Raw genomic sequence first — 16,755 nt, forward strand, 5'->3', positions numbered from 1 at the left:
AAGGTCCATGGAGAATGTCCCAAACATGGTTATTTGTTATGGCTCGAAAAGAGAGATGACAGTAGTGGTTATTTCACAGAAAAAAAAATTTGAATTGACTATAACAGAACCTAAGTTTAAAATATAAAATGAAATTTTGCAATGTACAGCCCAAGTATATGTGTATTTTATTCATCAATTATATAGCAAAAAATCCCGGGAAATAAGTAAGCAAATGATTTAATAGGAAACTCAATGGGAGATAAATTATGTTAGTAAGTAAAATAATGGATGAAAGTAAAAATTGTATCTGTGCCACTTCAAACTAAGTTACCATAGTAAAACATGTTAACCAATGTTTTTTTATCTATAAAATAAAGAGCATGAGCTTAGACAATGCAACAGTGTTGACAATCCAACTCAATGAAATATGAACATACTGCTAGATACATGGCACATATAAAGCTAAAGTACTAGGCATCTAATTACAGACATGAAGAAATCCTGAGCTTTCACCATCTACTGAGGAAAAATGCCCCTCCCTTTCTTCTTACAAGCTGTTCATGTCATCTCTAAGCAATTCATGTGAGGGGCTGTATGTTTGCAGTGCCTCACACAGAAAGCAAGGAGAAGTACACATTTCATTACACTGGAGTGAACTTGAATGTCTTCCATACCCCTTTTTCCCACCCACGTTTTGTTAAGCCTCCAGTTCCAGAGCTCCAAGAATGTTGTTGCTTTCCATAGTCTGAACTTATCATCTGATGTAGGGCATAATCTCTTGTAGCTAGCCTCTTCCTAGAGTCTATGGGCATTGGCAATGTCTTCTGATAGCAAATTCTATTTACTTGGATGGTGGTGAGATTACTCACATTTCAGATCCACATGCCTTTAATAGATTTGAAATTCCTCCTCTCACATTGGAATTTAATATTAGCTTACATTGTAGTCACTTTCTTCAGTTTTAGAAAGAATAGTTATTATCGTAGAAATTGTGGACATTTCTATGGCCCATACCTGTCAGTTTTATCCAGAACTTGGAAATTACCAGGACTATAAGATCTTGTGTGTAAGTCACAGCCAGTCACTGGCATATGTAATTCTAGGTACATTGAACTGGACTTAGTTTTCGACAAAGGGGAAAGAAAGTACCCAAGAAGTAATAAAGATGATGTTATTGATTCTAGAAAATCAGAAGCATCAGGCACAGTAAAAGCCAAAAGTGATGTTTACCTGTTAGAAAGGACTAGATTCCTCCTGCTCCCCCAGATCCAATCCCCCAGGCTCATCCCCAGCTCTGCAACAGAACACATGTGGCATTGTTCTCTGCACCCCACTCCCATTCCCTTCTCCTGTGCATCCCCCAGATCTTCCCTTTCTAACTCCCCGCCATCACTCCGTTGCTTTTTCCCAGCCCCCAAATCCAGCAGGCACTCCCTTATAACTCACAGGCCATGTCTGCCAAAAAAAAAAAAAAACATGTAGACTACCCACAGACCTTCTCTTCTTTTCCTTGTCTCCCCAGTTCCAACCCCCGAGTTTCATGCCCAGCTCTTCAGCAGAATACCCATGGCAGTCTTCCCTCCCCTGCCTCCTGCTCCCATAGATTTCCCCCTTCTAATTTTCCTCCTTCCACTTGATGCCTTGTCCCAGAACCCAACCCCAGCAGGCACTCCCTGATAACCAAAGAGGCACTCCTCTCAAGGCCACAAGTAGGCTGAAGGAAGATCCACACCTCTCCTACTGCTCCTGAGATCCAATCCCCCCCAGTCTCATTCCCAGCTCTGTAGCAGAAAATGTAGTGTGGTCTCCATTTCTTCACTGACCCCATCCCCCAGGGATCAAAAAGACCTTCTCCTCCAACCTTCCTTCCCCAAATTCATCCCAGTATTCCCAGCTTCCAACACCACCAGGCATTCCCTGTGAACACACCAGATGGGCAGGCCAGGAAAACCAGCAACACATACCTATCACACTCTCCAAAAATTCAGAAAGAAAGTAGAAGCCAAGGGAAAAAAACACCCAACAAAAACAAATCCAGAAATCAACACATAGACCTATAATCACCCCAAACCCAGATACCTAGATGGTAGCATCAAAACACAATCAATAACAGCCAGGACAACATATCTCCACTAGAGCCTATACTACCACAGCAGGCCCTGAATATCCCAGCATAGCTGAAGTACAAAAAAAAGACCTAAAATATAGCCTTTATAAAGATGGTAGAGGTCATTAAATAGGAAAAGAATAAATCACTTAAAGAAATCCAGGAAATCATAAACAAAATAATTGGAGGAAATAAATGAATCTCTTAAAGAAATCCACCAGTTGAAGGACACAAAAAAAAATGTTCCAGATCTGAAAATGTAAATAGAGTGAATAAAGAAAGCACAAACTGAGGGAATTTTGGAAATGAAAAATTTAGGAATTCAAACAGGAACTAAAAAGGCAAGCTTCACCAACAGAATATAAGATATGGAAGAGAATTTCAGGCATTGACTGTATAATAAAAGAAATTGATATATCAGTCAAAGAAAGTGTCAAATCCTAAAAACCCCTGATGCAAAAAAAAAAAATCCAGAAAATCTGGGACACTGTTAAAAGTCCAAACCTAAGAATAATAGGTATAAAGGAAGGAAAAGAACCCCAGCTCACAGTCCCAGAAAATGTCTTCAACAAAATCATAGAAAAAGAAAAAAAAATCATAGAAAAAGATTTTAACCTAAAGGAGGATCTGCCTATAAAAGTACAAGAAGCACACAGAACACTTAATAGACTGGGTCAGAAAAGAAAGTCCCCTAGCCACATAATAATCAAAACACTAAATGTACAGAATAAATAAAGAATACTAAACATTGCAAGGGGAAAAGACCAAGTAACAACAGAAAGCTTACAAACTCCTAAAAACTGAATACCTCTCTTACTCAATGAAAAATGTATCAGTATAGAAATCAAGAAAGTAAAAACTTTCTAGAATTCAATGAAAATGAATACACAGCTTATTCAAACTTATGCAACACAATGAAAGCAATGCTAAGAGGAAAGTTCACAGCACAAAGTGCCTATATAAAAAAAATTGGAGAAATCTCTCATTAGCAGCTTAATAGCCCACCTGAAAGCTCTAGACCAAAAAGAAGCAAGCATACCCAAGGGCAGTAGATAGCAATAAATAATCAAACTGAGGGCTCTACTCAACCTCTCTGAGCTAGCAGGTTTTCACCCCAGCCTTTGAGTCTCAAGTTTTATTTATAAATATAATGATAGAGACTTAGTTAAAGCTAACTTTAGTGGCAGCAGCAGAGCCAGTGCCTGTGGGAAAAGAATACCTTGAGTCTGCAGCCTGAGAAGCCAGGTCAGAGAAGCAGGCCGCTAAGTGTGGAGTCACAAATGCTGCCTGAAATAGCAATAGATTAAAGTGCAGCCACTGTGCCAAAGATAAAACAACAGACATTTCTCAACTTCATATGGAAAAACAAAAACCTCAGGATAGCTAAAATAATCCTGCACAATAAAAGAACTACTGAGGTACAACCATCCCTGATTTCAAGCAGTACTTCAGAGCTACAGTAATAAAAAAAAAACACATGGTATTTCCATAAAAACAGATATTTTCATCAATGGAATTTAATTGAAGACCCAGACATAAATCCACACGCATGTGGCCACCTGATTTTTTTTATAAAGAATACAGAAACACACATTTGGGAAAAAGACATCTTCAACAAATGGTGCTGGCCAAACTGGACATCAGCATGTAGAAGAATGCAAATAGATCCATATCTATCACCCTGCAGAAAACTCAAGTCCAAGTGTTTCAAAAACCTCAACATAATACCAGGCACACTGAACCTGAAGAGCAGGAAAAAAGTGGGGAATCACTTTGAACCCACTGGGACATGAAATGACTTTCTGAACAGACCACCAATAGTACAAGCTCTAAGACCAAAAACTAATAAATGGGACTTCATGAAACTGAAAACCATCTGTAAGACAAAGGACATCATCAGTCAGAAAAAATGGCAGCCTACAAAATGGGAAAATATCTTCATCAATCCCATATCTGACAGAGGGCTGATTTCCAAAATATATAAAGAATTCAAGAAACTATACATTAACAAGTCAAATAATCCAATTAAAAAACAGAGTACAAATCTAAACAGAGAATTCTCCACAGAATCTCAGATGGCTGAGAAACACTTAAAGAAATATTCCAACATTTATAGCCACAAGAGAGATGCAAATCAAAATGACTCTGAGATTCCATCTTACACCTGTCAGAATAGCTAAGATCAAAAGCACTGATAACACCTTATGTTGGAGAGGATGTGGAGCAAAGGTAACACTCCTCCGCTGCTGGTGTGAGTGAAAACTTGTACAGCCACTTTGAAAACCAATATGCTGGTTGCTCAGTAAATTGGTAATCAACCTACGTCGAGACCCAACTATACTACTCCTCAGAAAATACTCGAAGGATGCTGAACCACACAAAAGGACACTTGCTCAACTATGTTCACAGCAGCTTTATTCGTAATAGCTAGAAACTGGAAATAACCTAGATATATATCAACTGAAGAATGAATAAAAAATGCAGTACATTTGAGCAATGGAGTATCACCCAGCTGTTAGAAACAATGGCTCATGAATTTGCCAGCAAATGGATGGAACTAGAAGAGATCATCCTGAATGAGGTAATATAGACCCAGAAAGACAAACATAGTATGTACTCACTTACAGGTGGATATTAGCTTGTAGCTTGAGTTTTCCTGCCTGGCCCAGAGTCAGGACAAATCTCTCTCACCCGCCAGTCTCACAGCTGCTCAGACCCAACGAAGTAAACAGAGACTTATTTTGCTTACAAACTGTATGGCCGTGTCAGGCTTCTGGCTAACTGTTCTTATATCTTAAATTAATCCATTTCTATAAACCTATACTTTGCCATGTGGCTCGTGTCTTACCAGTACTTTACATCTTCCTTGTCCTGGCAGCTGCTACAGGCAGTGACTCCTGCCTTCCTGTTCTTTTATTTCTCCTCTCTGTTAGTCCTGCCTATACTTCCTGCCTAGCCATAGCCAATCAGGTTTTATTTATTGACCAATCAGAGCAACTTGACATACAGACCATCCCACAGCACAGCCAAGTGCAGATCATCTCAGACACCTGCACTCAGGCCGTGGTCCTAATCATCCTCTATTCGGACCTGCTGGGTAAAGCTACAAGGAACCCAAGAACAGAACATACAGAACATCCCACAGCATTAGCCATAAAGGATAACCATGCTACAATCCACAGACCCAAAGAAGCTAAGTAACAAGGAGGGATCAAGGTGGGGACACATGAATCTCACTGTGAAGAGAAAATAGAATAGACATCACAGGGAGATGGGGTCTGGATGGGGGAACAGGCATTGGAACAGGAGGGATTAGGTAGGGGGAGGATGGAGGGAGAGAGTATTGGAAAAGATAACTGGAATCAGAATGGGAAAACTTTTTACTAACTCCACATCTGATATAGTAGTAATATTCAAAATATGTAAAGAACTAACAAAACTAGATATCAAAATATCAAAGGAAGTTCAGGGGTAAGGGTGACTCAGAGATTGTAGGAGTGGCCAACCAATGACTGGTCCAGCCTCAGACCTATACCACAAGTGTAAGCCTACCCCTGACACTGCCTGGAGTGCCAAGATACAGAGGCTGGATGGTCTGAAGACCTAGGATAGAACCAAACATGATTCAGGAAAAAAATGTCAATGTAATGATGCCTAACAATATTCTGCTATATTCATAGATTGGTGACTACCCCAATTGTCATCAGAGAGTTTTCATCTAGTAACTGATGGAAACAGATGCAGAGACCCATAGCCAAGCATTGGGCTGAGGTCAGAGCATCCTGCTGAGGAGAGGGAAGAAGGATTGTACAAGCTGTTGGGGGGTCAAGGACATCACAAAGGAACCCCCAGAAACAACTAACCTGGGCTCCTAGGAGCTCACAGTGTCTGGACTAACAGTCAGGAAGCCTACATGGGACCAACCTAGGTCCTTTGCATATATGTGACAGTTACATAGATTGGTCTACTTGTGGGAATCCTAGCAGTGGAAGCAGGTGCTGTCACTAACACTTTGGCTGGCTTTTGGGAACCTATTCCTCATACTGGGTTGCCTTGCCCAGCCTTAATACAAGGGGAAGGAGCTTAGTCTTCCTCAACTTGGTATGTAATGCTTGGTTGATATCCACTGGAGGCCTGCCACTTTATGAACAGAAACAAGGAGGAGTAGATTAAGAGGAAGGATTGGAAGGTAGGTGGGGGGAGGGAATGGGAGGAGAGGAGGGAGGGGAAACTACCATCAGGATGTAAAGTAAATGAATAAATATAAGTAATAAAAAGAGCCAAGAAAACAATCTTCTCCACTAAATGTATCCTATGTATTTGAACAGAGTTCTCAACAGAGTAAATAAAAATGTCTAAATTTTTTTAATGGGATGTAGACATAAACAGAAAATTTTCAATACAGGAAACTCAAAAGACTGAGAAACACTTAAAGAAATATTCAACATCCTTATCTACCAGAGAAATGCAAAGCTAAAACTACTTTGAGATTCCATTTTATGCCTGTCAGAATGGCTAATAGGTTCAATAACACAAATGACAACTCATGCTAGGATGTGGAGCAAGAGTGCTAGGGATATCTTTCTGTATGCTGTGAATATGTGTTGCTCTGATTGGTTGATAAATAAAATGCTGATTGGCCAGTAGTCAGGCAGGAAGTATAGTATAGGCAGGATAAGCAGAGAAGAGAATTCTGGAAACAGGAAGGCTGTGTCAGGAGTCACCAGCCAGAGACAGGTGAAGCATGATGTGAAAGTACTGGTAAGCCACAAGCTGTGTGGCAACTTATATATTGATAGAAATGGGTTAATTTAAGATATAAGAACTGGATAGCAATGAGCCTACCACAGCCATACAGTTTATAAAAATACAAGTCTCTATGTGTTTACTTGGGTCTGAGTGGCTAAAGGCCCAGGTGGGACTGGAGAAAAGTCCTGCTACACAAGAGGGATACTCCTCCATTGCTGGTAGGAGTGTAAACTTATATAGCCACTATGGAAATCAATGAAATTGTTCCTCAGAAAGTTGGGAATTGATCTACTTCAAAATCCAGCTATATTACTCTTGGGCCTATAGCCAAAGAATGTTGCATCTTACCACAAGGAAATTTGCTCAACCATGTTCTTTGAAGCTTTATTTAATAGCCAGAAACTGGAAACAACCTAGATGTTCCTCACCAAAAACTTAATAGAAAAAAAAAATATGGTACATTTACACAATGGAGAATTACTCAGCTGTTTTAAAAAATAGCATCATGAAATTTATAGGCAAATAAATAGAACTATAAAAAATATCACCCTGAGTGAGATAACCCAGACCCAGAAAGATAAAATATGATATGTATTCACTTATAAGTGCATATTAGCCCATTAACTAGATGATAGAAGGTGTCTAGGAGGCATGTATGGGTTTCCCTGGAGGGAGAAATAGATTTTATGGGTGGACTGGGAGATGGGGGTGAGGAAAGGAAGACATGAGGTGGAGGGAGAGAGTGTAGGCAGAGATGGCTGAAACTGGGGGGGGTGGGTGATAGGGGGATTTTTGTCTGGAAACAGTGCAGTAGAAACTTCCAGGAATCTATGAAGGTGATTCTAATGAGGATTCCTAATAATGGGGGATTTGGAGTCTCAGCTGGCCATCTCTTATTGCCAGGCAAGGCTTCCAGTAATGGGTCTTGGTTACATTCAATTGAGTTATTGGCCAGGGGGTTCTGTAGCTAGAGTTTTCCTGCCTGGCCCACAGTCAGAACAAATCTCTCTCACCCGCCAGTTCCATAGCCACTCAGACCCAACCAAATAAACACACAGAGACTTATATTGCTTACAAATTGTATGTCCATAGCAGGCTTCTTGTTATCTAGTTCTTCTATCTTAAATTAACCCATTTCTATTAATCTAGAAGTTGCCACGTGGTTCATGGCTTACCGGTACCTTACATCTTGCTTCTCCTGCCTGCAGCTGGCCAGTCTCTCCCCTCTGCCTTGCTGTTCCCTCAATTTTCCTCTCTGTTAGTCCCACCTGTACTTCCTGCATGGCTACTGGCCAATCAGTGTTTTATTTATTAACCAATCAGAGCAACACATTTGCCATACAGAACATCCCACTTCAGGGTTCCATGGAAATCCCCAAACAACCTAGGCTGATGCTAAGACAAAGGGTTGCTCTCTACAAAATGGCTGTGGGACCCAATTGGACAACGTCCACACAAGTCATTGAACATGGAGAAGTCAAGCTGGTGCCTACATGGAGCCTTCACCCTTATGTTCCAGTGTCTTTGGTGTAGAAGATACCCTTCAAAGATACAAACCCAGCCACAAAGCCTTTGACCTACAATTTGTCCTGGTTGAAAAATATGTTAGGGCAATGGCAGCACAGAATTTCTATGAGTAGCCAACCAATGTCTGATTTCAATTAAGGCCCATTCCACAAGAAGAAACCCATAGCTGACATGGCTTGGGTAACCAAGAACCGGAGACTATATGGCCCAAAGATCTTGTGTGAAAACAAACACGTCTGGTATAAAACAAACAAATAACAAAATGATTCCTAATGCTATATTCATATCAGTGTCTTTTCCAGTCATTTGACTCCACAACACACATAAATGTGTAATATCCTTCTACTCATCTATACATGCTCATACAGGTTTCCTAGCACTTGCCTAGAGATTGAAGGAAAACCCATTCTAGTCTATTCCTGCATAGATGGGATCCATAGGTGCCCAAAACATTCCTATCATACCTATCAGAAGGTTAATTCTCCTTCCTGCTAGCCAGACCTAGGGCCTACATCTTATTTTCATTCTGATTAACATTAGTTAGGAAAGAAATATGATCATGAACCTTGTAAGTATGCTGACTGTCCCTTGCTGTGGGGGGGATTTCAATGTGCAGCAGAACTGCAATCTTCCAGACAACTCCACATGTTTTCTCCTTGAGTGACAACAGAATGAGGTGGTAGAATTTTGCTAATATCTTGCTAGCACCACAGGAGATTTCCCCTTTAGGGATTAAAATATTTAGTGAACCCCTAGTCTGTGTGTACAGTGCTTTCCAGTTTCTAAGACACTTTTAGGACCATTATTGAATTCAGTTCTCAAAATAACTCTGTGAGGCAGGTATAAATAAAGCCATTATTTTGTTTTTAATTTCAGGCCAGAGAATGGGGGTCTGACTATGCTGCCTAGGCTGGTCTCCAACTACTGGGTTCAAACAACCCTTCTATCTCATTATCTGGATTTAGCAGGGGCTACAAGCACGAACTGCCATTCCTGGTTTATAAATTGCAGGAGAATATAGGTGCAGAATGGTTAAATCAGCAATTTAATCTCTCTCTCTCTCTCTCTCTCTCTCTCTCTCTCTCTCTCTCTCTCTCTCACACACACACACACACACACACACACACACACACACACACACACACACAATCGCACACACATACACACACCCCTAAATTTGTAACTCAAATTCTAACATGAGTCTTTGTGGAAACTGCAAATATCACACTAACCTCCACTCCATCACCTCACTACTTCTTTTCATCTTTACTAGCCAGAAAGCACTATATCATCCTGCAAAGTTGCTTTTGTAATGGCACCTTCTCACCTAGGAGTTTTATAGCTACAGAGTCTAGCCAAGGCATCAGGCATTGAAAGATGAAGGTGCTACAAATAGTGACCCAGCAGCTTCTGTTTTTGACACTTTAATTTCAAAGGAAATGGAACTCACTTAACTAAATTTCCTTTTATATTTTTCTAACTATTAAAGAACTTGCATATCTAATAAATATTTAATAGGAATTCCCCTCCAGCTGAATCCTGGCCCCTCAGCATCTCATTACAATGTCTTAGAATAGTATCCTCATTGTCACTTGCTTAATTATGCTAAGAAAGAGTTTAATTGTGTGGCTGTTGGGATCAGAAAGTGATTAAATTCACTTGGCAAGACTTTGTTTATCTCATTAGTATCCTCATTTAGCACTTCTAATGGAGTTATTTTTTCCCAATACTGACTTGGGAAAGGCTTGTTCAGTGTAGCTGACTTTCCCCAGCTTAGCACAATTTTGAACTGTGTCAGAAAAAAATCAGAACTTATTTAGCACATCATTTACACTACCAAGAACACTAGTCACACAAAAATTAGTAGCATAATGCCTCAGAGAAAAGACTGAGACAATGGGACTTTTAGACACCCCTAAGAGCAGGCAGTCTAACCTTCTGTGATTAGAGAACCCATTGTAGCAGGATCTGCTTTAACCCTTTCAATGCCAGGTCATTCTTTCATGTACCATTACTTGGACTGATTTGCAAGCTATCTAGTGGCAGGTAAATTATATTAGAGTGCTTTTATCATAAGAGAACTAGCATTGTGTGTAGCATGAGTCCTGTTTCCTCAGACTGGAGGCCTCTGAGTCCTCATCCGGAATGGGTCTCAGCTGAATTACTGCTCAAAAGCCTGAATGCTTAACCAGCCAAAATCTTAACCAGGCCAAAATGCTTAACCAGCCAAATGCCTAACCAGCCAAATGCCTCTAGTTTCTGGTTCTCACACCTTATATATCTTTCTTCTTTCTACCACCACTCCCTAGGATTAAAGGCTGGCTTTCTGGGATTAAAGGCGTGTCACCATGCTTGGCTATTTCCAATGTGGCCTTGAACTCACAGAGATCCAGAGGGATTTCTATCTCTGGAATGCTAGGATTAAAGGTGTGAGTGCCACCATTTTCTAGCCTTTGTATCTAGTGACTGTCTGTTCTCTGACCCCAGATAAATTTATTAAGGTACACAATATTTTGGGGAACACAATACCACCACATTTCCTCTCTTTTTGTCTAAAATTAAAGAAAGCTTATAACTAATACAAGAAAAAACTATCCAATAAGTATATACAATATATACAGCCAAAAATTACATTAATGATGTCTAGTCCATTAACATTTGACAGATTCAGATAAAAACTCCATTATATATATTAACAATGTCCAGTCCAGTAACATCTGATAAACTCAGACCAAAAAATTTTCATTACTTATCTTATTTAAAACAAGTAGTTCCTTTTTAAAAGTAGATTCCATAATCTCCCTTTTTATCTTATCATATCCATATTTTCTCTTTTTTCTTTTCATCATAGATTCAGTAGTCTACCTTTTGTCATTTTTATATCTTCCCCTTTTTCTTCAGTGTAGATTCAATGATCCACCTATTTATCCAATTATTTCTTTATCTTTTTTCTCAGAGTAGATTCAATGATCTATCTCATATCTATATTCTCTTTTTCTTTTTGCTTTCTAGGGTGAAGATATCTTTAGGGAATCTTGAAAAGAAAATTTTGGGGTTAATCATCAAGTCCTGTATCGTTTGTCCAGTCTCTGGATAATAGGAAAGTTCAGGGCTTGTTTCAAGTCCTTGTTTGAGTAGTCTGTCAGGCTGGATCATCTCAACTAGTCCTCTCGAAATTGTTCTGACCAGTTTGTAGTCCAAAGTCGATTTTTCCAAGGTGTTAATCGGCTTAATGGCTTTATCATAGTCCATGTGGAATCATCGTTGTAGGATCCTGTCATCTTTTTGAAGATTTCAAAGTCACTGTTAGGCATGGTCATGGTTTCCTGCAGACTTTTTTTTTTTTGCCTCTTCTGTGGTTTGGAGCAATCATAGTCTGATAAATGTCTATCTCTCGGAACCATGAACATTCTTCCCTAGTACAGGAAATCTTCACAGCAATTTTTCCCCACCATTTGTCTTGCCAAACTTTTCCAAACTGACCTTTGCCGATGCTTTCTTGTAACACGATGGTCCTGGCAATTCTTCTCTGAACCAGCAGCAGTAAACCCTTCGTCCCAGGTAGCAGCATCATCGCAGTCACCAACACCATGAGAAGGAGCTGGCAACGTGGAGCAGTAGCCACTGCTTCCATGGTCCCACCACTGTTTGTGGCTCAGTCCAGACCAAAGCTTCTCCCAAACCTCCTAGGCTGGCCTCAAACTCGGGATCTTCCTACCTCTGTCTCCTTCAGCAAATCCTACTGGTGTGCGCCACCACAACCGGCTGAGTATAGCTTGGGCCTGAGCTGGGGCTCACAAGGCCACAGGCAAACAGCTTTTTCATGAATTCATAACACGAACATTGGGCGCCAGATGTAGCATGAATCTTAAAAGTTCTTATTCATAAAATCAAACCTGAGGCCAGTTATTGGGGTCAATGCTGGTAGATCAGAGAGACAGAACAAGCCACAGCTATCTCACCTCGCCGGATCCTCAGCTGGTCCTATTTCCTCAGACTGGAAGCCTCTGAGTCCTCATCCAGAATGAATCTCAGCTTAACTGTGCTGCTCGAAAGCCTGAAGCTTAACCAGTCAAATGCTGAACCAGCCAAATGCTTAAACAGCCAAATACCTCTAGTTTCTGGTCCTCACGCCTTATATACCTTTCTACTTTCTACCATCACTCCCTGGGATTAAAAGGCTTGCTTTCTGGGATTAAAGGCGTGTGTCACCATGCATGGCTATTTCCAATGTGGCCTTGAACTCACAGAGATCCAGAGGGATTTCTATCTCTGGAATGCTAGGATTAAAGGTGTGAGTGCCACCATTTTCTAGCCTTTGTATCTAGTGGCTGTCTGTTCTCTGACCCCAGATAAATTTATTAGAGTACACAATATTTTGGGGAACACAATACCGCCACAATTGTGTCCTTATTTGAATAGACATTCAGGATATGATCTCTGTGTATGTAATGCTTCTGACACAAAATTGCCATCACATAGACTGATAAAATGACTGACCTATTTTCATGATGGCACACACATCATTCCTTATGATGAAGGAAATAACCCAATAGCAACAGAAGTGCAAAAATTAGTCTGTGATTCTGGACTGAGTAGGTTTTAGAATATTATCAGCGATGCAGAAAAACTATCAATAAAAGAGTGGAATGGCCTTTTGAAGTCTTAGTTACAGTGACTGAAAGATGACAATACTTTGTAGGACTGGGCTAGGTTCTCCAGAAGTACAGATACACACACACACACACACACACACACACACACACACACACACACACACACACACACACACACACACATGTGGTTGATAAACTGTGCACCCTAATAAGTTTATCTGGGTGTCAGAGAACAGAAAAGCCACTATATTAAGCATAGAGGTTAGGCAGTAGTAGCACGTGCTTTGAATCCTAGCATTTGGGAGGCAAAGTTCTGTCTGAATCTCTGTGAGTTCAAGGCCACACAGGGAACAGAGCCAGGCAGTGGTGGCACATATCTTTAAAACCAGCACTTGAGATCTCATCTTTGCTTGTGCAGGACATATGCCTTTAATCCCAGAAAGTAATATGGCAGGACACAGAAAGGTATATAAGGCACGAGGAAACAGGAACTCGAGCTCTTAAAGTATGAAGGCCAGGACCTAGAGACTTTTAAGCAGTTCCACTGAGATTCCTTCTGGGTGAGGACTCAGAGGCTTTCAATATGAGGAAACAGGATCAGCTTTGGAGTTGTCAAGGTGAGGATGGCTGTGGCTTGTTCTGTCTCTCTACTCTTTCAACCTTCACCCCAATATCTGGCTTGAGGTTTTTTATTAATAAGACCACCTAAGATTTCTGTTAAACACACACACACACACACACACACACACACACACACACACACACACACACACACTTAAAAATAGTAAAATAAATGTTTTTTTTAAATCCCATCTTCCAGTGCTGAAACAGAAGTTTGAAGCACATATGGTGCAGCCTATTGCCAACTGTTTTTTTTTTCCCTATCCTTTGTCTATGCCTCAGTGGTAAAGTCAAGGTGTACATTCCTTTACATATATAGTCTATGCCATTAAACATCTCTCAAATGCCATGAGTGAAAATAGGCATTCCACAACCTCCTCTAGCACTGGAAAAATTGATATACTTAGGGAAGGAAGCATTCCTAAAGACTAATCATCCTTTAGGAAAAGGACCAAACTCCTGCCTCATTCCAGTACATATTTCTAAACTACACCTTAAGTCACTTCACCCCCCTGTTTAGAGACTTACTACATAACAGGCTTCATATCAATGCTTTGTGTGTAATTAACCATGCAGTTATCATCCAAACCACATGAAACAGACACAGATGATCATTATCCTCATTTCAATTTCATAGGCATAGAGCAGTTAATGAGCATGTTCAAAGCTACAACGTTGAATATTTACAGATCTAGAATTTAAACCCAGTCAAAACCAAAAATCTTTAAGTCCAGTTTTAATAAATGGATCTTTTTTAAAATGCTATTTGTGATTCAATGGGTCTAGGGTAAGCCTAAGACTATGCATTTCTGGAAAGCTCTCATGATATACTGCTTTTTATGAAAGTAAGACAACACATTGAACGATAAACCTCTATTCAGATTACACTTTGAATGGCAGGATGTTATGGTCTTTTTATTTCCTAAAGAAAACATCCAAGATAGTGGATTTTATCACTTTATAAATATGAAGAGTTTTGACATATAGAAATCCTCTGATCTACCATTTGAGACATCATTTATAAAAACCCATGATTGCTGATAAGTGAGCAAGATTTTCCCAAGCTTTTTAGTAAGCAACAGAGAAAAACTAACAGAAGTTGGCCTTAATCCTTCTCCCCCAGATAAAACAAAAGAAAAACAAAAACAAAACCTTCCAGCCAGGCAGGGTGGTGCCCATCTTTAATTCCAGCACTAGGGAGGCAGAGGCATGCAGATTGCTGTGAGTTCAAGGCCAGCCTAGGCTACAGAGTGAGTTCCAGGAAAGGTCCAAAGCTACACAGAGAAACCCTGTCTTGAAAAAAACTCCAGAGGAATTCTAGAATCTATAAACAAGTTGGCCTAGTACTCAATTTCACTGAGATATTTACATCTTGCCACCTGTTGTATAAATATTTACTGGGGCAATGTGAAATGTATACTCTTTCCATATAGGGAAGCAAGGACAGAACAGATGTATGATTCTATCAAAGTACACCTTGACAAACCAGTGAGTTTCCTGAGGTTATTCACAGAAGTATGGCTGAGAGATTACTTACAGGATCATGAAGGACTCAAAAGTAGTTGCATCACACAGGATTCCACTATAGCATGGGTGATGGCTCACAGACACTGTAGTCTTAGAGTTCTCTGTTTATGTGTAGGCTGCTTGATGTGATAGAGTCTCTTCTGATATTCATCTCCCAGCAGTCATGTACTGCTTCCACAACCTTGTGGATTGTGTCTTGTGAATCTTGTTAGTTTCAGGAATTTCCAGAGACTTGTGAGTTGTTTATTTCCTGAGTCTTGTGAGCTCCCTCCTTCCTTCCTAGAGGGAATGTTCCAACTCAAAGAAAATTGCTACACAACACCAACAAAACACTTTTGTGCAAGTTTTAAAATTAGTAAATAAGCATATAATAGTTATAATAGTGACTTCTTCTAGTGGAAATTTAGAAAAGTCAGAAGAAGGAAGCAAGTATATTAAGTGTAAACGTATGTCAAGTGAGTGTTAAGTGCTACAAAAATAGACCATGACCTGCAAAGTTTCCTTATCTGATCTCAAAAAAGGTAAGCATCAAATATTTCCTTTTATAAAATTTTTTGTGTGTATGTGTGTGTGTGAGTGCATGCCAATATGTGTGAATTCCACCTGTGCAGAGGCCAAAGGAGGATATTAGATGCCTTCAAGCTGGAATTAAAGGTTATGAGTGGTCTAATATGGGTTCTGGGAACTAAATTCACTTGCCCTATAAGAGAAGCAAGCAATCTTAACCACTGGGCCCTCTCTTCAGGCCCCCTAAACCATTTTATATAATGTATATCTATAACTTCTAGTTGTCATCTTTTCAAACTGCAAATTTAACACTAGGACTCATTCATCTCTTTGTAACATGAACCTAAAAAGGTCTTATTAATAACAAAATCCAGAGTCAGATATTGGGATAAATTCTGAAAGATCAGAGAAGCAGAACAAGCCACAGCAAACTTCACCTCGACAACTCCTCATCTGATCCTGTTTCCACGAATCCTCAGACTGAAAGAATCTGAGTCCTCACCTCAATCTTAAAGAGTCTTTATTAACTGCCCCCGACTTCCCTTCAGGACCAGAGACTTCCAGTCCAGATAAGAGCTTCCATCCTGCCCCGGAGTTCCCATTTGGACAAGAGAACTCCCATCTGGACAAGAAAGAGAGACTTCCTGAATCTGTCAGCTCTTTCTGAAACAAGTACACTGATAAGACCAAGAAGGAACCACAAGGAGATGGGCAGACGTCAAGGCAGAAGTATATACAACAAAATGAAGAGCAATACAGTATCACCAGAACCTAGCCCACCTCAAACATCTAGACCTGAACATAAAAAATTGGAAGAAGCAGAAGAAAGTAGCCTTATGAGTAGCATCATGAAGAAGGTAGAGGCTTGTGTACAGGAAAAGACAAAAAAAAATTGGAAGAACGTTGTAAACAACTAGAGGAAAGGGCAAACAAATTAGAAGAAAACAATAAAATCCTGCAAGAAAACAATAAAGTCCTGGAAGAAAACAATAAAGTCCTGGAAGAAAACAATAAAGTACTGAAAGAAAATCATGAAAAAGCAATGAAACAAATAAAGGAAACAGTCCAAGACCTGAAAAGGGAAATTGAAAAAATAAAGAAGACACAAACAGAGGGAAT

Source organism: Peromyscus leucopus, chromosome X (genome assembly GCF_004664715.2).
Source record: "Peromyscus leucopus breed LL Stock chromosome X, UCI_PerLeu_2.1, whole genome shotgun sequence".
Lineage (NCBI taxonomy): Eukaryota > Metazoa > Chordata > Mammalia > Rodentia > Cricetidae > Peromyscus > Peromyscus leucopus.